This window comes from Drosophila sulfurigaster, chromosome X (assembly GCF_023558435.1).
Source record: "Drosophila sulfurigaster albostrigata strain 15112-1811.04 chromosome X, ASM2355843v2, whole genome shotgun sequence".
Taxonomy (NCBI): domain Eukaryota; kingdom Metazoa; phylum Arthropoda; class Insecta; order Diptera; family Drosophilidae; genus Drosophila; species Drosophila sulfurigaster.
In genome coordinates this window covers 2,877,047-2,893,632 of record NC_084885.1, presented here as the reverse complement: position 1 = coordinate 2,893,632, position 16,586 = coordinate 2,877,047, and the positions used below count along the sequence as shown (strand labels likewise).

The following is a 16,586-nucleotide window of genomic DNA, read 5'->3' as shown; positions in this document are numbered from 1 at the left end:
TTTTTAAATTTTAAATTTGAGGTATGAGAACAAGGTCTTAAGATGCTGCAAGTAGTACATAGAGGAAGCAGAGGCAAGCAGAGACAAAAGTCAAGCTGAAGCTGAAGCTAAAGTCAAAGGCGTCTTTCCACCGCGGGGCTCCAGTTGAAATTTCACTTAAATTACGATACGAATTCTCAACCCGAGACAAAGAGAGGGAGAGCAATGCGAGAGATATTCGTTGAGTGTGCAAATTCGGCACAGTACTGATAACTGAGTATGGCTATAAGGAATGGGAGAAGGAAGAGGGGAAGGGGAGTACGCGGTGGTTGCTTTTGCTAGAATGTGCTGACAGTGTCAAGCCCGCAGGGCGAATTCAACTTACTTATATCAATATGCATGACAAGTTTAAAAGCCTTGTGAAGAACATTAAGCAAAAGAGCCAAGCTTCAGCAGGGGTAACTACAACAAGAAGAAGGGGAAGCAAAGAGAGCGATAGAGAAAGGAATAGCGAGAAATGTAGAAAAAGAGAGATGGAAGATGCTAAGCAAATGGAAAGTTCAACTACGACTGTTACTTAGGCAAAGGGCAAGCAAGTAAATTGGCTACACAAAAAAAAACGAAAATAAAATGAAAAACTATGCAAGAGAATGGTAAAAAGGATGCTCAAGGATCAGAACATGCTGTACATTTAATGCTTAACAAGGAACGAGACAAAACGAAATTGCAATAAAAAAGTAAAGAAAGTATGCACTCCAATCAAAGTCAATCTTAGCTAATGCAAATTAGCTGGCGTAATGCAAAAAATATTAAAAGAGTAAATAGTTTTAAATAACAGATGTGAATCGGGGAAATGGAAACAAAAGCCTCAGCTTTAGCTTCAGATTTAAATAAGAACAACAAACGGAAAACTGGCAAGAAAGTTGCAGCAAGAAGCAAAAAGTACAGCGAAAGTTTTAATGGCGAAAAGAGGGTAAACGAATATGGAAGAATAGGTAGAACAAATTGATAAGAAAAAGAGAATAGAAAAACAGAGAATTAAAGACCAAAAGTTATGCTAAATTGCTTAGAATGTGATTCGCAAGAGAAACAGAAGAACGAAGATATAAAAGTTTAGGAAACTTAGAAAGTTGGGAAGAACGAAGCTATACAAGTAAAGGATAGCGACAGAGAGATAGAGAAATAAAAAGAAGAAGGAAGCTTTAATAGTTAAGGATATCGAGGAAAAGGAAACAGAAGAACCAAGGTATAAAAGTTGAGGATAGCGAGAGAAACAGAAAGAGAAAGAAAAGAGATATCGAAGATATAAAAGTTGAGGATAGCGAGTGAAAAAGAAATTGAAAGAAACGGAAGAACGATGATATAAAAGGTAAGGATATCGAAAGAACGGAAAAAAATAAAAAATATATAAAAGATTGCGAGGAAAAGAAATAGAAAGAAACTGAAGAACGAAGCTATATAAGTTGAGGATAACGAGAGCGAGAGAGAGATAGAAAGCAAAGGAAAATTAAGCTATCAAATTTAAGAATGGCGAAAGAAAAGGAGTGAGAGAGACAGATTGTTCAAGAAGTGATGAGGAGTACCAAAAAGCAGCGTATGAAAATATTGAAAGAGAATTTAAAAAGCTTTTACAATCGGCACGACAACTCCGAGAAAAAAGGGGTTACATTTCTAAGCCAATTCGAAGCAATTTCGTATTCAGTTAAAAGGAATACAAAATTGAAAATGCGAACTTGAGAGGAACACAAAACAGCAACAAAGAAACCAAACCAAACGAAACGAAACGAAAAGGAGCTGGCGAATGCTTGAAAAGTTCTAATTAAAAAAGATACTTAAATTCAATTAAAAATGTGTACCTGAGGTGGGAGCCAGCAAGAAAGCGTCCTAGTCAAGGCCAGGAGGGGAGCTTGCTAAATGGGCAATTACTTACTTAGAATATCTATTTAAAAAAGAAATGTACATAGAACACAACTCTCACAAACATGTACAGCGAGAAGGAAGAGAGAGAGAGAGAGAGAGAGTGTGAGCGAATGTGTGAGATGAGAGAGTGTGAGAGAGGGAGAAATTATATCCGCGTGCACAATTTGCCTCATTTTGTTGCAAATTTATTGAAAAACCGATAAAACAAAAATTTCCGTTTTCCTTTTTTTCTACTCTCCGTTTGCCATTGCAGCATTTTGAAAACCACAAACGCGGCCCAGAGACAACTGAAAAAACGCTGATATCAAAGGCAAAGTCAAAGCCAAAGCCAAAGCCAGACGGAGCACAGTTTTTTGGGGTAAATGAGCTGGAAGAGCTGTCCGAGATAAGGATGAGGATGAGGACATTCACAGACAGGACAATCGCGATTAGCCAGCAAATGTAATTTGCAAATAAATAGTTGCAAATGATGATTAACGTCGCAGCAGCAGCAGCAGCAACAGCAACAACAACAAAAATCACATGATAATTGAGGAAAATATAATCGTAATCACCGCGAGTCTCGAATGCAATTCGATTACGTTTCCCAAATCAAATCGAATTCTAACGCAACAATTTCAAATTAAATATCGTGAACGCGAACGCGAACTCGCGCATGTCTTTGTATTGGTGTTCTCTGCGTGTGTGTGTGTGTGTGTGCCTTAAAGTGTGTGTGTGTGTGAATGAGTGAGCACCAATACATAGCCATAAGTATTTTTTTCAACATTTTTTTTACGTTGTTATTTGTGACGTGCAGCCAAAGAAATAATTGGAATAATCTGAATGCAAATGCAAATAATGCCGATGAAAATGATAATGAAGATGCTAATCTCGCCCACATCACAACAACAAGCAAAAGTCAAAGTGAAAACTAACTAATATCAAAGGAAAAGCACGACCCCTTCCCCTCAACAAAAAAGAAGAGAGCGCGCATCAAGATATATCGTGTATATAATATGATCTATAGATTCGCAATCGAAACTCTCTGTATACAATTTCCGTTTTCGTTCTTTATGCTATTCGAATCGAAACTTACTATATGCATACATATATAATTGATAACAGCTGGTAATACTTACCTAACACATACACACAAATAGCAATCTCTATATTATAGTAATATATTATTATATAACAAGCTACGAACGTCAACTACGTCACAACAATGCACTAAGGTGAGTACAAAGCTAACAAAGCTATTATTACTGGCTTTAATTTAGTTTAGAAATCGAACATTGTAACTTGAAATTAAATTTATTTCTTTTTCGCCATAAAATTGGCAAATTGCAGTTGTTATTTAAATGCGGCAATCATGAAGGTTAATTTAGTTTATAAATGCTTATCTCACTTAAGAAATCGAAAATCGTATCTTGAAATGAAAATCAAAACTCAATTAAGATTAAAGAACAGTTCAACAGTTATTATAGCTATTTTTATATTTCGTTTATTTTATATAAGTTAAGTAATAATATAAATTTATTAACTTAACTTTAGAGTAAAGTAAAGTACCGCTGACATCATGCACTGAAAAAAAAACCAGTTTCTAAAATCAAGAACATTCATCTTAAAAATGGTGTTACCTAAATAAGACCAATTTAAGATTAAATTCTTAAAGCTAAAAAAAAATAATCTCAAAAAAGACGTAATATACTAGATTTACATTACAGCATTTTCAAATCCATCGAAATTCTTATAAAGTATTTATATTTTGTTGTTCATAGCTCAGATAGCCAAGCTGAATACTGCGTTCAAAATAAACCAGAACGTAGTACTATACCGATATACTTTTTTAATATACCAAATATAGTCTTTGGTATATTATAAGTATTTGTCATATTTATATGTACATATATATATATATATATTATATATCACTTCGGTATATTTTACAAATGAATATCACGCTATATTGCATTTATTCAAAATGAGTATTATTAAATGAGTATTTCACAGTTGAACACACTCGACTGTAGATTTCTTAATTTTATCTTCTAATAAGATTTGTGGTCTTAAAAGTTTTTGATTTGGTTTTCTTATTAACAGGAACTAAGTTGTATATTAAATGTTCTTGAAATAAAGATATTGTTGCTGCAAAAAGGTTTCATGATTTTGTAGAGCACTAAAACACAAACTCTTCTTTTATTTTTATACAAAGTTCATAAATTGTTCTTATGTATATTATATAGTATATAAACTAGCCAGAGAGAAAGAAAGAGAGGGAGAGAGAGAGCTTAAAATACTGCGTGTTCTTCAGCGACGCCTAATATTCAATCGATCTATCGTTGGTTAACATAAAATACAGAAATAATTCTGTTGCATTACAGACGCTTACGATGTTGTACTCCATTTAATATTTGAAACTTTGATTAAGTATTTTTTAAAATATAAGAACATTTTTGGCGGCAACAAATATCTTTTTTTAACTTGAAGATGAAAATGCGAAATACTAAAACCAAAATCTTGATTTTAGAGCAATTGTTTTTTAGTGCGGGTCTCTGGCTAGATTGAAGTTATATAATAAGATTGAAGTTATATAATAATAATAATATAATGTGGAAGAAAGTGTACAGAATACGGATATTTCCCACTAAGAAATCGAACATCGTAACTAGAAATGAAGTCGAATTCTATTTATTCTTTCCTCTTCGATATAAGCTATTTAAATGTGGAAATTATATAGAATATGCTCATAATTGAGGCATCATCATCGTTGGCTAGTTTAATGTTGGGCTGCGGTACACCTTGTTGTATGCGTAATGTGTATAACATAATTAAGCATACGTCACGTGCTCGAAAGCGAAAAAGGAACGACAACAACAATGACAAAAAAATTCAATTTGCTTGCATTTTATGAGCCCAAAAGCAAATCATTGACAATAATAAAGAAGCAAAAGCCCCGGAGGCAATGTCGCTGCTTGGCCCATGGCCAACAAGAGGCGGATTGGATCTGTTTGGCGGTATCTGCTTGCCAGTTTGCCAGCTTGCTTTTCGGGGGCGGGGCGTGGAGGGCGTGCCTTAACGGGCGCGCACATTGTAGAAGCAACAGCCGCTCTGACTCCAGCTTCAGTCTCGAGCTCTCTCTCTCTCTGTCTTTGCTCTTCGCTCTTCGTTGCCGTCGTAAATGTGAATGATGTTGATGATGGGCGGACGGGGACCGCACAACAACGGACAGTGGCCAGCTAAAGTGCTCATAAACATTTTGTGTGTCCAGTTCACACACACACACACACACACACACACAGAGTGAGAGAGAGAGAGATACACTCACAGACAGAGACAGAAACTGGAATTCACATGTGAACAGTGGCTTTGCTTATGTTTTATGAAAGTCTCTTTGTGTGCAAATTTGTTGGGGCTACAAACATTGAAAGGAAAAAAAAAAGAAACCGACCTCCCCCCCCAAATCCATCCGTCGCAAAAGGAAGAAAACTGCAACAACATTTGGAAAATGTTTCCCTTTCTGTATTTTATTTTTCGGTTGTTTTGTTTTGGGGCTCGTTTCAAATTGTGCGAATTCTCTGAACAGTTGTGTCCTTTGCGCATTTCTTTTCTATTATTATATGTTATTTTGCTGCTGCCGCTCTCCTTGTTGTTGTTGTTATTGTTGTTGTCTTCGTTCGCCTTTATGCGCCTTCGCAAACTTCCTGTATTTAATTTGCCCCAACGCTCGTCGAGCTGTACGCTGCGCGCAGCTGGAGCCAGCCACCATCAGACAAGCTCCAGCTCCAGCTCCAGCTCCATTTACATCCTCAGATATAGCAACCAGCATCAACAGCCAGCAGCTAGCAGCCAGGCGAATCCAAAATACGACTCCAAAATCCCATTCCAATGCTATGTCAGTCTTGCCTTGCCTTGCCTTGCCTTAGCTGCTGCTGGCTCTACTCCTTCTCCCTTTACAGCTGCTGTTGCTTCCCTTTTCCCATTCCCATTCCCATTCAGCGACAAAGAGCAACAATAATAAGTTAGTAAAGTGTATTCAAGCGAGCACAACTCGACACGAAGATACGCTGGAAGGCAAGAAGAATAATAATCAAGAATCATTTTCTGCAGTTTGGGAATATTTATTTTGAGGCTCTCTAAATTTAAATTTACGGAAATGGTTTATTTGCCACTTAAGCAATATTTAATAATTTCAACACTTCTCACTTTCTTTTTAAAATTATGGTTTATCTAAATAGTAAGGCACATCTATTAAGATTTCTGTTTTGAACTCAATATCGTGTTATTTTGGAATAATCTTGAGATTTTATAGCACGTGTTTGCTTGAGATTAATGCTAATAATGTTAGACTATAGTTTTATGTGTAAAATACTATAATTTGTATTTATTTATTTATTTGCTCTACTATATTTCTATTTTGTATTCTATTCACTTGTTTTATTTATTTCATATTTTTTATTGTATTTTGATCATTTTCGTTTTTATTTGGTTTTAGTTCTTTTTTTATTTTCAATTGGTTTCCTTTTTTTTAAATATTATATTTATTTTCTTTCGATTTATTTCACATCATTTCATTTCAGTTCGTTTAATTTTAAATTATTTTAATTTCATGTTTTTGACTAATTTTTTTTTATAGTAATATTGAAATAATTTATTTCATTTCATTCCATTCTCTTTCATTTGATTTCATTTTATTTTATGTTGTTTTTATTTTATTTTGTTGTTTAGTTTTATTTTAATTTAGTTTATATAATTTTATATGTTTAATGTATTCTTTTTGATTACATTTTCTTGTATTTTATTTCATTTTGAAGTCTGTTGCAAGCGTGGCATATCCGTTCTTAGCAACATGTTTTTCTGTGGGGTATAACAAGCCCCGCTCGCACAGTTTTATGACCCGCTGGAGTCTTGCTGTCTCTCGGTCTTACGGTATTTCAGTGTTTCACTGTTTGGTTCTCATCGACATCGCCTGGCATCCTGCTGCCTGCTCCCTGCCTGCCTGCCTGCCTGGCTGCCAACTGCTTATTGTGTGTATGTGCCTGGAATTTTAGAGTAAGCATCCCAATGGCTGTGACTGTCAGTAGTAGTGTTCACGTCCCCACTCCAAGGCACTCCACTCCACTTCACTCCATTCTACTCCACTCCACTCCGTACACCCGCACACATGGAGAGGCAGCAGACGCACACACACACACACACACACACACACACACACACGCATATACACACACTTCTTCACAGAAGCGTTTCTACGCAGAGTTGCATGGAAGCTGCTTCGCATTGCTTAAACTCATCCTGTTCGAGTCATGTCGACAAGTGCCGACTGTTTCTTTTGCTAATAGCATTCGCGGTTGTTGCTGTTGTTGTTGTTGTTGTTATTACTGCTGCTGCTGCTGTTACTTCAGTTGTTGTTGTTGTTGTTGTTAGCTATGTCAATGGCAAAGACAACGACAAGTTGTTTGACTGTTGTGGCTTCAGTTGCTTACAGCGAAAAATATATGAACCAAACTCGGCTCGGCTCGTCTCACTCTCTCTCTCTCTCTCTCTCTCTCTTTCTCTTTCTGTGTGTGTTTGCTGTATGCTTTGTTAACTGGTTAAACAGTTAACCAGGTTAACAGCTAGCCAGTTGAGCATTTGACCCCAACTTGAAGTTCTCTGCATCTATTTCAATTTGGATTTTCGATATGGCTGCAAAAGAGTTGCAGAGTGGTTAAAATGCACTATTCAACTTGTTATTGTTGTCGCAGTCGTTGTTGTTGTCGTGGTTGTCCAAAAATAAAAAAACATTTTGGGAGCACTACGACATAATGACAGCCAATGCTGCCGTTTCTGTTGCCGCCGCCGCTTCTAAATTTATGTAAGTTTTATTTTTAATTTTATGGTTGTTGCTGCAGTTTCTGATGTTGCTGATGTTGCTGCCACGAAGTCACATCGCCAGCTGCATTCATTTCACTGCCTGCATTTTACACTATTTTCTATTTTTATTTGCATTCGAGTTTTTTATGTGCGAGAGTCGCGTTGTTTTTTGTCGTTTCGCATGCTTTCAATTTTCTTTTGCATACCCTGGCCCCATCAAATGGCACAAACTGGCTCTGATGAACCCATTGCAATCAATCTGCCAAGCTGGCGGAATAAATAAACTGGTGCGCATGACGTATACGCAATGTGCAGAGGGCATCCGCCAGTCGTGATGACTGCTGCTCTTGCTGCTGTGCACTTTTACTTGCTTTTGTGCATTTCGGTTAAAACAGCTAATTTATTTAACATAAAAACACAGAAAAAGGGGGAAGATACGAGTATATGCACAGATTTCGAGTGAAAGAGAAACAGAATCAGAAACAGAAACAGAAGCAGAAACAGAGGGTGAGAGATATAGGGCAAAGTAGGGTAAATAACATCAAAGATACATAACATGCATAAAAAAAGGTTGTCTAGGTGAGTCTAGTACATGTCTAGGGCATGTTAAGCAATGATCTTAGCATTTTCTATTTCAACTTAATTTTATTTCATTTACCGCATATTCAATTAAAATCAACGATTGACAAACTATCGATCTCAGATTGTATAAGATGCATTTGGCACTCAGACATGAGGTCGTTGATAAGGTTGAAGGTGAAACTCGAAGTAAACACGGCGATGTGGAAATAGATTATATACTATATGTTATATATTCACTAATTAATCAAGAATACATATTTGTACTAATTGCTGGCTAAACTTTAAAATCTAAAATGTTCCATTGCAAATTTCTATAAACACACACACACTTGCACACCTTTGCAAATTAAACAAACTTCTTCTGTTAGTTTGGCAACTGTTTTCTCTTCTTGCCATCGAGTATGTCTGCTACTGCACTCTACTATAAGTGATAACTAACAATAACTGCAGCTTGTCATATTTTGAACTGGAATTTCTTTCTGCTTAAAGTCTCTAGCGTCTCCTTGTAATCGATCAACGTCTTCTGCTATTATTTTAACATATGTACTAGCAACGTCTGTTAGTGATTACTATCCACTTATTCTATTATATGTACAAAATAATTCCATAGTAATTCAACGCCTTCTCTTAATGATGATTTACAACTACGTAGGATCAGAGTAAGGTTTTCTATTTTATAAAATCGAACCTAGCATTATTTTCTGTTATATGTACTTTGATGAGTAACTGCTTCGTTTGTAACTTAATCAGTAGCAAATTCTTCAGCTATACTCATATCGCTAAATAGCATCTGCTTCTGTCTTAAACTAGCATCGTCTTCCGTATAACATTACTCTGTCATACTTTAAACATATGTACATATGTATGTAAGCAACGTATGAGATTAACAGCAATTTTTTCTCTCTTATGTCTACTCCTATTGTAGCAATGTTTTCGAGCTTAGAACTTACAACAGCAGAAGTTAATAGCAATTTCATCTGTCTTATAATATCAAAACTAGCATCCTTTTCCGTTATATTTTTAGTAGTAATGCTTTGTTATACTATAAGTAGTAGCAACTTCTTCCGCTATACTCATATCGCTAAATAGCAACTGCATCTGCTTTACATCATCTCTAAACTCGCATTCTCTTTTATTTCACACTTCGAGCAACGTCTTCTGCTATACTTTTACTTGGGAAGCTTAACATACGCTGAACTAGCATCGTTTTCCGTTTAAGCAACTTCTTCCCTTATTCTTTAAACGGGACCACGAAGTGCAGCGCTATGTTATTGTGCGAGTGCAAGCGAGTGGGCGATAGTTGGTTGCCAAAGCAAGTGTTCGCTGATCGTGTCTATCGCATAGAGGCACTTGCTTATTTGTTAGAGTAGATGTTCCGATGTCTCAATGCGTTTGAATTTGTTGGGGTGGTTTGTGTACTTTTCTGTCGTTGTGTTGCCAAAGTGGGAGAGCGAGAAAGAATAAAATAAAATTGCAGTAAAACAACAACATGTATTTGAGAACAGAAGAAATTAAATTTAAACTTACTCAAATTGTGTGTGAATTTAATGCGCAATTCAATTAAAAGTCATAATTAAGTGCAATAGCAGATAACATTGAACTTTATTTTTATTGTGATATTCCATTGCAAATGACAAGTGTGGTAAATATGTTCAAAGTTTTTTTTTTGGCATTTCTCATCTGGGTATTGTAGCAGCAGCTGTTGGAAGTGGGCGTGGCAAAAATTTGAAACAAACTTGATCTGCGTGCAAACATAACAAATGCTGTCGAAAAAAAACTATAGCTCTATCTCTTATAGTCTCTGAGATCCTGTGTTTCATACGGACAGACGGACAGATCGTATCGCCTGTTGATACTGATCAATAATATACTTTACAGGGTCGGAGATGCCTCCTTCTACCTGTTACATACAAAGTTATTACACCCTTCTACCCTATGGGTAGCGTGTATGAAAAGGAAAAAAATAAAACGGTTAGTGTATTATTTTCGTATTGAGCAGCGAAGCATAAGCATAAATCATAATGAAGCAGGAAGGCAGAAATAACATATGAATTTATTTTATTTACTATTTATTTACCCACTGTGAAAATATGGAATGTGATTCAGCTGTTGATCAGAATCGCCAGCAAGCTGGACAATCTTTGTGAAGCTTTTCTGCTTCGCCATGTCAACTGAGCACATCCGACTACTTTAATTATAAGATCCTCCTAAACACATTCTTACACAACCACTTCGTAGATGATAATTATAGAAGAAGGCATCTCCAACTTCATAAACTATAGACATATATTATCGTCTGTCTGTCTGTCTATCAATCTGGTATGCTTTATACTCTATGGTAGCTTTCTTACTTTTTAGTAGCTTACTTTGTCAATCTTCACTTTAAAAGCTAAGACAAAAAATACTTTTATTTACAAATGTTTAAATTGTCAATGAATTCAATTAATTTGCGAATTCAAAAATAGACAATAAACATACACTAAACTTGAATGTACAAAGCTGTGTTAACTACTAACAAATCGACTAACAGTTCTTAATTTGTATTATGAATAATGGAATTACTAATTGGCATCTGTATTGTTGTAAATGCAATCATCAGAAATATGCTTGACGCTGCACTATTCAAATGCAATTAAATGATGTTGGAAGATTATTTACATTATTCACTTCGATGCTTGTTTTACTTTGAGCAGGGCAGATGTAAACACACAAATTGTTTTAGAGATTTCCAATTAAAATAGTTTTCAATTTATCATACCCAAATCATGTTTACTTAGTATTTATGCAATTTAATCAAAATAAGTGTTCAACGCTGTAGTTGGGGAATTTCTCACTATTCGATTCATTGGCTTTATGATCCGTTTTATTTGAATTTAAGGCGTATGACCGCAATTGTTGTCTTTTTGTGAATCATCAATATTACGCCCCCGCTGCGCAGCCGGCAGCTACCAGGTCGTATACTTTATGCTGAATTGTGCGGTTGTGTGTGGTTTTTAAACTGTGGCAACTCTGCATATTTAATAATTCGACGCTGCGGCAATGCGGCGATGCATAAAATGTCAGCAAGGCCCTACAAAAGCACACACACACACACACACACACTGAGGGGGAGTGTGTGTGGGGCGGAGGTTGTGATGTGCTTTAGTTTGGTGAAATCAAATTAACACACACCCACACACACACACGTCAGCATGTGTTTGTGTGCGCAAATGAAATGAAAATATTGCACTCTGCTTTCAGCATTCGAGTACGAGTATTTGCCAAGAGAATCAAACGAATGGGGCAAATGGAAAGAAGGAAGGCAGGGGAAAGTGACACTTTTTTTGTAATTCGTTTGCGGCTGCCATAGCAGCAGCATCAGTAGCAGCATGTTATCTCAAGCGGTGAGAGGATAAAACCATTAAGTATTATTTTTTTCATCATATTATTCGATTAATCCTATTAAAAGGCTTGCTCGCCAATTCCCAGCGAACAGATGCAATTTATATTGCTTTTACAAGTGCTGAACCTAGTTCGTTTTTTTAGATGCAAATTTCATTATACTTTGTCACTTGTGGCACGAGTTTTTTATTCTCAGTCAAATGACGATCATTTTATTTTATTGCTAGTGCGCTTAAATGCTTCAAATGCATACTAAATAAATACAGATTCAGCATAAATCGGAAATATTACTAAGGATAAACTTTATAAATAATATCATAGACTACTAAAAAAAGTTTATAAATAAACATAAAAATGTAGCCAAGTAACTGAAAGTTAATCAAAAAGCTGGTTCGCTTTTGTTTGCATTCATCGATTATGAAATATTAAATAAATACTGACTTGGCATAAATCAGAAAAAGTATAAAGAGTAAATAATTTCATAGACTAAAAAATTGTACAAATATATATCTAGAAATATAGTCAAGTATCTGACAATTGATGAAAAAAGATTTAAATACTAATTCAGCATAAATCAGAAATATTGTTAATGCTGAATTTTGGAAATATGAATTTTTAAGGTATATACATATATTTGGTATAAATGGTATATAAATATAAGTCAAAGAAGCCTATAAAATTTCGTTTCCATTCGTCCACATTTTTAATTACTAAATAAGTACTGATTCAGCATCAATCGAAAATATTTTAAATGGTAATTTGTGTAAATATAAATGGTATATATTAGGTATAAATCTAATATAAATATAAATCAAAGATGCCTGTAAAATTTCGTTTACTTTCGTAAATATTTGGAAGCACTATCGATCGAGTATATAATCAAATGTCAAGAACTGCATTAAGACACTGGGAGTTATGTAAACTTCACCTTAAACAGTGATAACTATATATAGAGAAACTGCTTGTGGGGTTTTCCCAGTACCACAGAAAACTACAACAAAATGTCGCTGACACAGTTGGCACTGAGTTGAATCGAACACATGTTCTTGTGTCTGAATGTCTATTTGATTCCACGGATCAGTGCGATTCACGAGTTTAGTTGCTCGACGCGTCGATGATATTCGAGGGCTCATTAATAAATATGCTCACGACCAAAAAAATGGGGTGTGGAATGAATGGCGAGTGGGCATATTAGCTAACTTAGGTGACATGGCATAATAATGAATTCGAATGAGTATAAGAACAAGTCGAAAATTGGCAACCGAAATCAAACAAATTGAAAATGGGCCGACGCCGATGCCGACGATGATGATCAAGCGTCTGACTTTGGTGTGTGTTGTATCGTATCGTATCTTATAGATACTATTTTATAGGCCCACGCGCATTAGATACACACTCGCACACACGCACACATATCGGACAAAAGACATGTTGATAAATCGTCAACGATATTTATAGGAGTTTAGTCGTCGTCGTCGCGCCCAAAATGCGAAGGACACACACATTCAAAAGTGCCTCGAGGGCCCTAACTCAACCAACAGCAGCAGCAGCAAAACAAACAGTAAACAAACAGCAACAACAACTGCAAACAAACAAACAACGACCATCGAACATTTCGCGAGATACATTTTATAGTAGGCGCGTGTCAATTGATAAACAGCAGCTCAAACGCTGACCTCTCTCTCTCTCTCCTCCCTCTCCCCTGCGAAACATCATAAAACTGTCGCAATAAATCGCGAAGCAACCAAAATAATTGTTGACAACTTTACCAACCAGACGAATGACCCAAACGAATGACTCAAACCCAGCTCAAATTGCCGAATGTACTCAAAAGTCCAAAATCTATTTTCATCTGTGACAACAAAAATAATGCATTAAGTGCGAACAATTTTTGCACTTGCCCTTTTTTCATTTCATCCACTAAAAAGCATTTCGACACTTTGAAATCTTCGGCTTTGATAATAATGCTTTACAAATCCCAAACGAAAAGAAAATAAAATGGTCAATGTATCGATTTCGTATTAAGCAGTAAAGCATAAACATAAATCATAATGAGGCAGGAAGGCAGAAATAATATATGAAATTATTTTATTTTCTATTTATTTATAGACAATGAAATTATGGAATGTGAAAGAAATGCAGATAAGAGCTTAATAGACATCATGTGAATCATAAACTATTTTACAAAGACATTTAAAAGAGTTGAGCTAAAATAATACAAGTAAGAAGGCTAGAGTCGAGTGAGTTCGACTGTGAGACACTCGCAACCCATTTGCAATGAAAGCAATACCGTGCGGTATTACTCTAAAAATATACCAAATTAATATACTGAAATATATAATATGGGTTATATTCGATACATCGATGTACATTCGAAATATACCACTGAGTCCGAAATATACCAGATTATCAAGAAAAGTAACTAAGGTGGCTTGCATATAAATAACAAATTATTCAAACTAAGATTTTTAAAAAAGGCAACAAGTAAGAAACAACTGTGATACACTCACAATCCATTTTTAATGAAAGCGATACATTGCGGTATTATTCTTAAAATATACCAAATTGATATACTGAAATAAGCTGTAAGCTATATTCGGTGTTTTAATTTACATTGAGTGCGCATTATACCAGATACCAGAAAAAATACCGAAATATATAATAATCTATATTTAGTATATTAATGTTCAGTATATTACATTAAAATTATATCATTGAGACCGAAATATACCAGATTGCCAGAGAAAAGTAACTAAGAAGGCAGCATTTGAATCACAAATTATTCAACTTAAACCTTTAACAAAGATAAACTAAAATAAAAGAAGCTACAGTCAAATAAAGGCAAAACAGAGTGGTATTATTCTTAAAATATACCAAATTTATAGACTGAAATGTCAAAATATACCGACGTTTATATTTCGTAAATATTACTATTACATTCAAATTATGCTATTGAGTCCGAAATATTCCAAATTGCCAAGCAAAGTAACAAATTAGGCATCATGTGAATCACAAACTATTTAAGTCAAATAAAAAAATACTGATCGGTTTTCTCATATTATATTTTCGTCACTTCGCGTATTAAACAATTTAATATGTTATATTGCGTAGCTATAATTTTCGATTCTGAGGGCGCATTTATTTTGTATTATATTTGTTATTTATAGAGTTCGAATGAGACGAGGTGGGTAACAAAAGCAACGCTACGAAAGCAGCGAGAGAAATGTTGGCGTCGTTTTAGTTGAATTAGAAAACGAGCAACAACAAGCAACAAAACAAATAAAATAAGCATTGAGTGCAAATTGCGAAAAATCGCATTTTTGTTGTTTTTTGGCTGGGTGCAATGTTTTAATTGGGGGAGTTTTAAGGTCAGATACACAGACACGCACAATCAATAAATCAATTGAAATTGGCACAAAAGAAAACGAAAAATGTTCGGCGCACACAGCAAAAAAAAAGAGAGGAGAGGAGAGGAGAGAAAACGTTGCGGAAGCGATTTGAAAGCGCGTCGATTATTCGTGCAACAACAGCAACAACACCGACAAAATTGCTGCTAATCAAAAGCTGCACGAATGTTGTAAACAGGGCCAACAGCAGCAACAGCAGCAGCAACATTAGCAACAACTATAACTAATCAAAAGTGAGCATTGTGGGTGGCATCACTAGTGAGTGGCGGGTGATCAAGCGAAGGGAAGGGAAGGGAAGGGAAGGTTTCTCTCTCTCACACACACACAAACACACACACCCAACTGGCAGCTGCAACAGTTGTTGGTGTTGTTGCCAGAATTCATTTTAAATTGAGAAAAATCGCAGCTACTGGCACGAAATCACGAAAAGTTTTAATTATTTTCTAACAGGCAAACACACGCAAAGTCTGAGAGAGAGAGAGTGAGAGAGAGAGTGAGTGAGAGCGAGTGAGTATAAGAGCAAGAGACAGTCTGTTGTTGTTGTTATTGTTGTTAGGGTTTGCTGAACTTTTCTAGGCACGCCATCGTGCCGAGTTAAGAATCGAGCCGCTTGTTCGACTTCATGCCACAGCGCTATGTGTGTGTGTGCTAGAAATTAAATACGTTAAATCGTTCAGCGAGTATCTATCTATCTCTCTCCCTTTGTACGTGTGTGGGTGTGTGTGTGTGTGTGAGCGCACATTGCGACGTCAATTTGTGGTCATTTCCTTTTCATCAGCTTGTGAAATTTTTCTGTTTTATTGCTCTTGCTCCTGCAACTCGAGCTGCGTACGTGCAGATGCTCAAATTACTCACACTCACACCTATGTGTGTACACACATACATACATACATACATACATACATATGCTTTGTGCCCTGGAATGTTTAGATTACAACAGCAGCAGCATCACACACAAACACACAGAGAAAGAGACATTCATGTCAGGCTGGCATAAATATGTTTTTTTTTTCGTTGCTCGCTTTTAAGAAGTTGCTTTGTACAAATATTTTCGGTAAGCAGCCGCAGCTGCCATTGCTGTTCCTTTTGCCACACACTCTCTCTCTCTCCTTCTCTCTCTTTCTGAGGTCAAGCCACGCCTCATTGCCCCACATTTCGTCAGCAGGAGCAGGTGCTCGCCATTTAACAGAATCTGCTGGAACACGTTAAATATACGCCCAGGTGAGGTTCGGCAGTTAAAGCACGCTTGTTCGCTCGTTCGCTCTGCAATCTCGTGCAGTCAAAGTATTTAAAGCGCGACCGCAACTTTCATTTCAATTAGTTTGCCAAACTTTGAGCTACCATTGTTCGATAGTTTCCACTCGAAAAGTATTAAGCAAATAACTCAAGAGCCAAGCCGAGAGCAGAGAGTATCAATGAACTGCCGAAACCAAGTCAATTGATAGTTGAACAATTCAAGCATCTTAAATTTGTAATAGTAAA

At 35.9% G+C, this 16,586-nt stretch overlaps 1 protein-coding gene across 3 annotated transcripts in view; it reads left to right on the top strand.

Moving 5' to 3' along the window:
- LOC133848465 (potassium voltage-gated channel protein Shaker) overlaps positions 1 to 16,586 on the top strand; it is a 233,032-nt gene that overhangs the window by 1,478 nt on the left and 214,968 nt on the right. For 2 of the 3 annotated variants that reach the window (XM_062284045.1, XM_062284042.1), the window contains exon 2: positions 2,153 to 3,113. The gene's annotated coding sequence lies outside the window, so the exon portion shown is untranslated. The remainder of the gene's footprint in view (positions 1 to 2,152; positions 3,114 to 16,586) is intronic. The other variant, XM_062284043.1, reaches the window with a different exon arrangement.